This window comes from Anthonomus grandis, chromosome 8 (assembly GCF_022605725.1).
Source record: "Anthonomus grandis grandis chromosome 8, icAntGran1.3, whole genome shotgun sequence".
Classification (NCBI taxonomy): domain Eukaryota; kingdom Metazoa; phylum Arthropoda; class Insecta; order Coleoptera; family Curculionidae; genus Anthonomus; species Anthonomus grandis.
In genome coordinates, this window is record NC_065553.1 from 20506668 (window position 1) to 20517803 (window position 11136).

At 30.0% G+C, this 11136-nt stretch overlaps 1 long non-coding RNA gene across 1 annotated transcript; it reads left to right on the forward strand.

Annotated features, from left to right (window-relative positions):
• The first annotated feature begins 7673 nt into the window (after positions 1–7673).
• On the forward strand, positions 7674–10868 carry LOC126739933 (uncharacterized). The gene is made up of 3 exons (XR_007661735.1): positions 7674–7820; positions 8547–8789; positions 8852–10868. It is a non-coding gene; the product is annotated as an uncharacterized LOC126739933 (long non-coding RNA).
• Positions 10869–11136: the final 268 nt, after the last annotated feature.

Consider the following 11136-nt stretch of genomic DNA (forward strand, 5'->3'; position numbering starts at 1 on the left):
GCTAGGATATATACTGGAGACGAAAAAGATATGAAGGGAGAATTAGGGCATGCAGCAAACGTTGTTTTAAGTTTGACAAAGAATTATCTTGATAAGGGCCATTCCTTATACATGGATAATTACTATAACTCGATTGCACTATGTAAAGAGCTAATTTTAAAAAAAACCTATGCTACTGGAACCTTAAGGCTGAACAGGAAAGGAAATCCTCCCGAAGTGAGTTCTAAAAAACTTAAAAAAGGTGAATCTATTACAAAGTACTCTAAAGGCATTGCAGTGGGAAAATGGCGTGACAAAAGGGAGGTTTTATTTATATCTACAGAGTTTAGTGGGGAATTGATCAAGCAACCAAATAGACGAAACGAGGAAAAAGAAAAGCCAAATGCTATCATTAATTATAATAAAAACATGTCAGGAATCGACAGGCAAGATCAGATGCTTGCTTATTATGCCAGCGAAAGAAAAACCATCAGATGGTATAAGAAGCTTGCTATTCATCTGATATCAATGATGCTGCTTAATAGTTATCACCTTTATAATAAATATTCTACTCAGCAAAAGTTAAGCTACTATGATTATAGGCATAATATTATAAAGAATTTGTTGTCTGAAGCCAAAGAAAAACCACCTGAGCCTCCTAAAGTCAAACAAAACCAGCCTAGTCATTTGCCTGAAAAATGTGAAATGGATAATAAAGGTCGTCAAATGAGAAAGAGATGCAGGGTTTGTTATACACAGAAAATGCGCAAGAACACGCCATTTTTCTGCCCGGTTTGTCCAGATAAGCCAGGTCTTTGCCTCGGAAATTGCTTTCGAATCTACCACGATGAAAAATAGGTCTTTTTTTCATTTGTTCTTTAAAAAATGTTAATTTTGTTATTATTTTTTGTGATTTACTCCTAAGAAAAATTAATTATTTATGTTTTTTTTCGCTACGTTATGTGTTTGCAAAGTTTTAGTGATAAGAATTACACGTGCAATACATAATATAAAATATACCTGTTAAAAGTTCTTTGTTTTTTATTTTAATTCTGACTTTAAAATTTGACTCAAATGTTGAGTCACCGGTATATTCTAGGAGAAATATACCTCAGGGCCGGTGACTCAGCTATTGAGTCAAAGTAGATTTAGGCCCAAAAAGCAAAAAAAAACACAATATTAATCATACAAAGTATTAAAAATCCTATTTTCGAACTACTTTTTGCAAATAGTCCCGACGGCTTCTGAACAAGGGCACAAAATACTTATAGGCAGTCAACGTGTTAAAAATATACCATGATAATGTCTTCCTGATTTGTTTAGGATTTTTTGGGAACTCATCCAATTTTGTCGGTTTAAATGTGGAATAAAATTAGCTTTATTTAGAAAGACGATCCTATAACATTATTTTTACTATAGATTGTTGATCATAATATTTTAAATTAATGCTTTCTTGTAGGAAACTAGTGATTTGTCTGCCAACAAATTTAATGTTGCTACCAATAATGATACTATTTGCAATGATTTACTCTTGATAAACCAAGATGGTGATGTGCCAGACAAGAATATGAGGTATCAAGTTATCTTATTAATGCAAATAACTTGGATACCTCCTATGAAAATTACTGTGGTCAATCTTCTAACGTGGCTATTCTTCAAGATACTGAAAATTACATAGATGTAAGTTTTGAAGTTTTACATTGTAAGTACACACAGAAAAATTCCGATGGATTTTTTCACATTTTGTTGTGTAAAAAAAAATGTTTAACCTTAATACACAATTGTTAGATAATATCTCACAGTCCTGTATAAAAATTCTCAGGCATTTTGTATATGTTTTAATGTGTATAATTCATACAATTATTGCATATTAAATTAATACACCATAAGTGGATATTAATTATTAAGATGATGTGTATAAATATTCCACATTTTTTTTTTTAAATCCAATGTAGTTTGGTAAAAAATCTAATAACCAAGTATATTTTTACTACAATTTTTAATTAATTTTTTATTCTGGCTTGTGTTGATTTTATTTACAATTGTGTAGAATAAAAAAGATTCTTGCTAATAGCCCTTCACAATTATTGAATTTTAAAACATATATTGTGTAGTTATAATACACAATTGTGTAAAAAGGGGGACGCGCCCGACGCCCTTGCCTTTGCCGCTAGAACTTCGTTGTTAGCGTCAATGTTGCCAGATTCAATATTAAACAGTTGTAAAGGTATGCATCAAAATTTGCAGTTGATTTAAAGTTGTTAATTGAAAATGATTTGATAGGATATTTAAAAATAAGCCCAATTAGCATAAGTTCTAATTTTATTTATTTAAATAATATCGTGATAATAACACGCGCAAGGAAAAAGGAAACGTAACTTTACGTTTCCTTTTTCGTAGTTAATCGTAGGTAAACGTAGTTTTTTAATTGGCGGTGTAATCTTTAAGATACATTTGATTTGGCAGCATTGCTATAATTCCCAGTGTCACAGGTGTTCAACTGTTCATTCTTCAGTCCTTCAATCAACCGGCCGGCATTAATTTGTTTTAAAGTTTTTTCGTTTCGTTAAGTGTTAAAAGTGTTAAAATTGCATAAGAAAAAAATGGATATATTCGTTGAAGATAAACTTAAGGAGTGGGGTTTATTGGACCAACTCCAGGAGCATATTATTATGTACCTGTAAATAAAACCCTTAGCTTAAAACTGTATGTTGTTAATATGTAGGTATGTACCTACATAAGAATTTTCGTTGTATTTCGTTGAAAAAAGGTCTTTAGATCTAGCAGAAAATATATAGGGCGTTTTATTTAATAAAATCAACTTATTGCTATTGTTTTATTAACTTTGCAATGAGCTTTTGTTTTTTTTACAAATCTAAAAGATAATACGGAAAAAAGTATGCAACTTTTGTATAAAAAGTTTTTCTCTATCACTTACAGTACCCCTGTTTATGGGCACGCAAATATAAAAAGTGACCCTGTACATAAATGTATGTGTTTATTAGCCTTATTTAAAATCCTGTTTTTACAACTAAGAATTTCCATTTTAAGTTCCTATTTGCGTTCCTAATGTGTATTTATAATACTACTACTATAGTTTTTTTGTTTTGTTGTGCAGATTATGTGTACTTTTTGAAAAGGTAATTAAATAAAAACATGTTTTTTTAAAACAATTAAATTTTTTTACCCTACCTATGGAACTCAATTTTTTATAAAACATAAATGTTAGAGTGCTTGGGAAAAATAGTCTATATGGAAAAAAAGTCATAATTTGCTTAAAATTAAATAAGTAAATTAAGTAACACGATGGGAAAAAGTGGGGCCTAACGTTTGATAAAAAGAAAATAAGTCAAATTAGGAAAATACATATTCAATCTGTATTTTTCTAATATGACTACTTTTCTTACCAAACGTTGGGCCTCACTTCTTTCCCATTTTTTACAAGACTTATTTTATTTTAATCAAATTATGACCTATCCTGTTTTTCCCAGGCGCCCTAGAATTTATTATTACACAGATTTATGACAAAATTCTCTAAAACGTATTTTACATTTTTAAACAATTTGTTTATTTTTTTTATACAAATATATTGATTATTTTAAATTTTTTATGAATATAAATACAAAATATTGTAATAAAAAACTCCAGTTTATGTTAATTTGATATACAAACCTAAAATAAGTAACCTATACTATATTTAAATTTATAAAACAATATATAGTATTATTATACACAATTTGTAATAAAATTTAATAGTTAAAATGAAAGAAAATAAAATATATTGTTAAAACAACCTACACTAACGTGTGTATTTAAAATGCACAAATTGTGTTTTTTTCCTGTACATACCATGTTAAAAAAACACTAAGAGTTTGCTTTTTTACTGAACAATTATATTAAATAAATATAAAATATTGTCGAATTTAAGTACACAAATAGTGTACTATATATACAATAAAATAAATCAAATTGATACACAATTTGTTGATTATAGAACCACAGTTGTTTAAACACAATAGCATAGAGAAATTCTACACAAATTGATTCTGTACCATTTCCAGAATCAAATTGTATGTAAAATCTATACAATTATTGAATTTTTATTCACCTATTTTTAAGAGTGTAGTAAGATAAAGGGTAGTTAAAAGCGTAAAAACTTATTTCGATTTTAATGTTCTCTTGCAGGCATCTGAAAACATTAATGAAGCATCTCATCAAACTGATGAAGAGATTCCACAGCCTGAAAGACAGATTATTATAACTACCTCTTCAGATTCAGAAGAGGATTACCCTTTAGCGGTAATACGCAAAAAGGAAAAGTTACGAAGTATTAAGGAAAATAGTGAAAGGAGGCCAAAGAAAGGAAGAAAGAGGAAATATCCAGAGCAAACTTTTAAACTACGAAAAAAATTAAAGGACTCTAACTTGCCACATTATTCAGTAACAGGAAGACGAGTCGAATCAAAAACTTCTATAGATTTTGAATGCAACTGCAAAATGAAATGTCAGGAAAAAGTTGAGCAACAAAAACGAGCTGAACTTTTTAAAAATTGTTGGGATTTAGGATCTTATGATGTTCAAACAGCATTTTTAGCAGCAACAGTTCAAGTTAATGAAATAAAAAGAAAAAGAGTTCCTAACAGTCTGAAAAGAGGTTACACAAAAGTTTATAAATTAGGAAATGAGAATGTATGTCGAGAAATGTTCATTAAAACATATCAAATCTCAACAAAAAGAATTCATACTGCAGTAAAAAATTTAATAATCATTGCATTAAATATAAAAGGGGCAAGAAATCAGGAGGTTTAAATAAAATATCCGAAATTACTAAGGATGCTGTTCTTGGTCACATAGCTATGTTCCCAACCTACATATCGCATTACACTAGGGAAAAATCAGATGCAAAGTACTTAAACCCTGATCTTTCAGTTCCAAAAATGCATTCACTATACTTGTCTGAAAATAATCCTTTTGTTAGTTTAAGTACCTACAAAAAATATGTTATGAAAATTTCAATTTAAGAAGAAAGCCTCCAATAAAAGATACTTGCAATGTATGTGATAGCCAGCAAGTAAAACTACAAAACCAGAAAAGTGAGACTTTAAAACAAGAAATGTATCTCGAACACATTGCTCATTTAAATAAAGCTAAAGAAGCACGTGAGGCAATGAAGGTAGATTTCGCTACAGCAAATGCGACCCATGACGTTATTAGTTACGATATGCAAAAAGTACTAAGCTTACCGAAGCTGCCGACAAATGTAACATACTACAAACGACAGCTCTCTGTGTACAATGAAGGAATACATAGTGCGTCAACAAATTTGCCTTACTGTTTTATCTGGAAAGAAGGAATCGCTGGTCGAGGAGCACAAGAGGTTGGATCATGCATAAAATACTTTATTGAAAATTATCTAGATCCAAATATTGAAGAACTCATTATGTGGTCCGATTCATGCGGTGGGCAGATTCGTAATATTAAAATAATTCTTCTTTTAAAGGCTGTCCTTAGTGGACATACCTAGACATCGAAAAGAAATATTTAAAAGATCATTTTCATATTGTGCGGCTAAAACTATAAACCTATTTTCACCGTCATTTTCAAACACTTCGCTGTTGAACTTTAAAAAACGACTTAAACAAATTCTGATTGTTGAACAAATAAGCTCTAACTGAATTATAGGGGCAAGCTTGTCTAACTGGATCTCTTAAATAGCTGTGATTTCTTGAAAAACGGTTTTTAAATTACGTGTTGAGTTATAGTATTTTTTTTTTTGATTTCTTGTGTTTTTGTTTGCTGTTTTTGCTTTGTGTTTCTATTTATATCTCTGTATTTCTGTTTTACATTTTAAATTTATTCTAAGTTTTTTATGGTTCTATGATTTTAAATTATTATTATTATTATTATTATTACATAAGAGTCTTAAAAAAATATATTTTAAATACCTAATCCCTGGACACAGCTTTTTAGCAAATGATACTGATTTTGGAGAAATCAAACGAGCTATGAAGCACCAATTACGTGTCTATACCTTAGATGGTTTTAAATCAATTATTTTATCAAGCAAGAAAAATAATAAGTTTATTGTAACTGAAATAGACACCCACTACTTTTTCTCTATTGAGGATGCTAAGAAGGCTATTTCAAACAGAAAGGTATTTGAAACAGGTGAAAAGGTTGATTGGCTAAAGGCTAGAATAATCAAAATCGAAAAAGAAAATCCCTATAGCATCTTTTTTAAACACTCGTACGTCGAAGTCGATTACAGGGAGCTAAAAATAGACAAAAGATCTAAAGGTATTAAACTCAAAACTTTAAATGGAGATTTTAGAGCATTATATCCAGAGGGAAAGTCGATTTCCGAAAAAAAGGCAGCGGATATCCAAAGCCTTATGACTTTAGTTCCCGAAGCGTGTAAGATTTTTTATAACACCAAACTGCAAATAGCAAATTTTGAAGAAGACTTGGAAGGATTTGGACCTGAAATTAACTTTGAAATTGAAGAAAATTATTATTTTTTTAATATAAACAAAAAAAGTTTTAAAACAAAAGTTCTACTAAAGCTCTAATTAAAATTTTTGTCTATAATTGCTTTTTATTTCCTTATAATCATAATTTGTATCATACAATATGGAACCAACAGACAACTATAACAGATTATTGAATTTTCAGTTTTTCAAAAAGGAACCAAAGACCAAAAATGACATTTTTGACCTTGATCCTATGAAATTTTTATAAAATTCAATAATCCTCTTTATTTTACCTCTTATATAGAATTTTTTTTTTAAACATCATTGCAAAATTTTTACAATACAATTTCCGGGATAGCTTGAAATATACAAATTGAAGTTTCTCCAAACGAGGAAATGTCGCTTGGTGCTCTTTAGATAAGCGGTATCCATATAATGGTCAACGTGATGGCTAGTCGTAAATAGAGTATAGTTAAGCCGGGTGTAATTGTGAATTATACGTAAGTAGAAAATCCTTTATAATTTTTAAAATTTTGCATTTTTTCACTTCATCCTCACTTTCTTATCAATAAAATGTTCAAACTCAACATTCTATGTAAAAATCGTTTTTTAGACGTCCCTTTAACTTTAACGGACCCGAAGTGGGCAAGTTTTTTTTTGTATTAAATATAAAGGAATATAATCAACTAAATCATTTACATTTATTTGTTTACATCTTTATTCTTTTTGACATCGACGCTCGCAAATAAGAACATCGTAACTCGATTTTTGACGAAATTGAGTTAAGACTACTTTCTAGTATGAAATTTTCTTCCCTTTCCTTTAAAATAATAAAAAATTAAAATTTTTGAAAAAAACAGGAATTTAAAGAAAAAAGTTTTGTCGTATCTGCTTCGCAAGAAAACTGGCGTTAATAAAATCGTAACTTAAGTTACAAACTCTATAAATGGCTAATAAAGAACTTATTTTCATTGTATCAAGTTATAGTTACAAGAAGACTGCAGCAAATCTAATAAAAACAGTTCATCGTATGTCTACATACAATAATAATACACACATTCTAATTCATTAATTTTATCGTAAGTATACTTAAGATGTCCATTATTTTTATTTGAGCGAATGCAGTTTTATCGTAACTTAAGATACGATGTTACAAATCCGGCAACTCTGCCTGCGTACGCTTCTGAATTCGTTCGAGTTGAATAACGATGTTAGTACACGGGAGTTACGATCAAATTATTATTTAACAGACAAGGCGAGGACAGGTGTATTGTTTTTGTGTGTTATTTATCTTAAATGCCGGTAAATTATTAGACTAATGTTTAAAAATAATGTGCTCACTTGGAAGGTTTTTAGTGAAGCTTGCACAGGGTAAGTGATAAATGCTCATTATTAAGACTATATTATTTCAAAGCTTTGATGGTTTGGCGGCGTTTTATCAAAATAAATGCTTAAACTTAACATGTATATTGTACCTAGTACCCAAAGATTATTTTTTGCAACTTTAAAAATTGTAATTTGTTAATTGCAGTGAGGTGTAAAGTCACGCATAAATTCAATCAATTTTTTTTTGAAAAACTTTCGGATACGTTAGTTGACATTTTCATTTGTTGAAATTTTGACATGCTTCGTTTGTTTTTTTATTTACACATGCTAAAGATTTGATCTCTTGAAAATTAAAATAAATTAAAATAATTGGAATGACTTCAAACTTTGGGAAGGAACATACTGTATGAAGGAAGACCTTTCAAATGATATATCACAAGCCATACTATTATGTTTGCATTAAAAAAAATATGACTGACATCATATTTTTATCATCTGTCAATAAAAAAACAAATGAAGTATGTCAAAATGTCAACAAATGAAAATGTCCATTGACGTGTCCGAGCGTTTTTCAAAAAAAAAAAACAATTCCCTAATTCTTATTGAATTTATGCGTGACTTTCCGCCCTCTCTGTATAATAATAGTAAAAATATTAATTAAAACTCCAATCATCTAAAAATATTACCACCATCAAACAATAGTTTTGCCTAATGCATATCAGAAAAGTTTTTTTTATATTTCTTATTTTGATTTTTTGATATACCTTTTAGAAGAAAACAGTAGTGATACTGAAAACCACTGCCCCAATACGAGCTTAAAACAAGCATTAGCACGCTCCCCAATTTTTGATGGAAGTGATTTTGATCCCGGATTTGATGAAGTAGATCTTGCTGTATTATTATTATGGTACTACTTAAGATGGATTACCTGTGCATGAAGAGATGGCTACTTCTGCAAATGTACAGTATTTAGAAAATACTGATGGGGATATTCTGGCTATACATACTAAAGAGGTACTAAAATCATGAGGTATAAAATTTGCAAGGGTATGAATATGAAAATATTTTTATTGCAGCTTGAAGATGAAGCTAATGAAGAAACAACTTCAATGGAAACGACTGTTTTAAAGGAAGTGAATTTATCCGTAACTATAGAAAGTAATGTCGCTGAACAACTTCAAACTGATGCTGAAAAAAATATATCACCCGGTAGAAAAAAGTTTAGAAATGAGAATAATTGGAAATAGCTAAAAAATTGGAAGTTAAAATAGCTAAAAAAAGAAGAAATACAGGTCAAGAATATACGTCTTACACTACCAAAAAAATTGTTAAGGCTAGAAAAATCAAAGAAAGTTGTGTAAAGAAAAAATGTCGAATGGAATGTTACCAGAAGATTTCAGAAGATCAGCGAAAAAACATTTTTTGTAAATTCTGAAAACTAAGAAATCATGATAAACACATGGACTTTTTATCAAAGCACGTTAAAAAATGCAAAAGAAGGCAGAAACAGTGAAAACAAATTCAAGACGTCAATTTATAATGGAGTATTATTTTACAGTGGATGAACTCATCATTAAAGTATGCAAAACTTTTTTTTTAAACACGCTCAGTATTACTGACATCTGGATAAGAACTGTAATGCTTAAGTTAGATAGAAACACGATTGGAATAGGAAGTCCAGATGGCAGAGGCAGAGTCACAAGTACAGATCTAAAAGTTGAAGCTACCAGGAAATTTATAAGGCAGCACATTGAGTGTCTTCCCATAACCGAGTCACATTATATACGTAAGTAAGGTCAAATCGTACATACCTACAAGTTGATATACAGTCCATAGCACAGATGTATAGACTGTACTTAGAATGGGCCAAGGAAAAAATATTAGTCCGATTGCTACTTGCAGACAGTATCGGTATGTCTTTGAGCATGAGTTTAATATAGGGTTTTTTTTACCAAAAAAAGACCAGTGCGAGGTTTGCGATAAGTTTTTATTGGCAGATGACGGCAAAAGAGAAGAACTCGAAGAAGAAAAAAGAAGACACCAAGCCAACAAAGACGCCGTAAGAAAATTAAAGGAAAAGGACAAGGAGCAGACAAAAGATGATAAATCATTAATTAACGTCGCCTGTTATGATTTACAAAAAATTTTAGTTACCCCACACAAAGATGTCAGCATTTTTTATTACAAATTAAAATATACTACGTATAATTTAACGATTTTTGAAGTTGGAAATATTAAAGGGCATTGCTATCTCTGGCACGAGACAATTGCAAAACGAGGAGCTAATGAAATTGGAAGTTTTGTGTTGGATTACATTAAAAATTAAAAACAGAATGGTGTCGATACTTTTGTGTTTTACACAGATAATTGCGCTGGTCAAAACAGGAATCGGTTTGTTTATGCCATGTATGTGTACGCAGCGGAAAAATATAGCGTAAATATTACACACCGTTTACTGGAAAAAGGCCATACGCAGAACGAGGGAAACAGTGTCCATGCTCTTATAGAGCGACAGAAAAAGGGTAAAGTAATTTACACACCAGAGCAGTGGATTATGCTTATAAAAATGGCAAAAGTTACAGGTGAACCATATATTGTTATAGAAGTCAGTCAAGATATGGTTTATGACTTAAAGGGACTAGTAACACCCGAAAGAAACTGGAAAACAGATCAAAATGAAAAAACTATAAGATAGAATGATATAAAAGAAATTGAAATATTATCTGACGACCCTTTGCAAATAAAAATTAAATATGATTTTGTCGATGAGAATAACCATTGCTTGCTAGATTTAAAGAAGAAAACCATTAGTAAGAGAATGAAACTAAAGTTAAGTTGCCAAAACAAGGGATTAGGCAAGGCTTATGAAGGCCCACTTAAAATCTCCAATAAAAAGTTCGATCATTTACAATTCCTATGCAAAAATGGGATCCCCGATTTATATCATAATTTTTACCAAAACCTTCCCCATGGAGATAATGAGGAAAATGAAGATTCTGACTGAAAATTTATTCCACTTCTGTCGAAAAAGTAGTTGATTTTTATGTTCATTTATTTATTTGTATTTTCTAAAATAAATATTTTTTCTCTTTATCAGTTTTGTTTTCTTTATTTACTTGAAATAGTTTTGGTATATTATATATCTGTATCTATATACAGTGAGGGCGTAAAGTCACGCATTAATTCAATAAAAATTAGGCAATAATAATTGTTGTTTTGAAAAACGCTCGTCAATTGAGATTTTCCTTTGTTGACATTTGTTGGCTCTGTATATCTGTATCTCCACTTATTTGTGTGATTTTTTCAATTTTTAGGTCTTTTAGGCAGGTCTTTATTATAAACATTCTAATATCGTATCTTT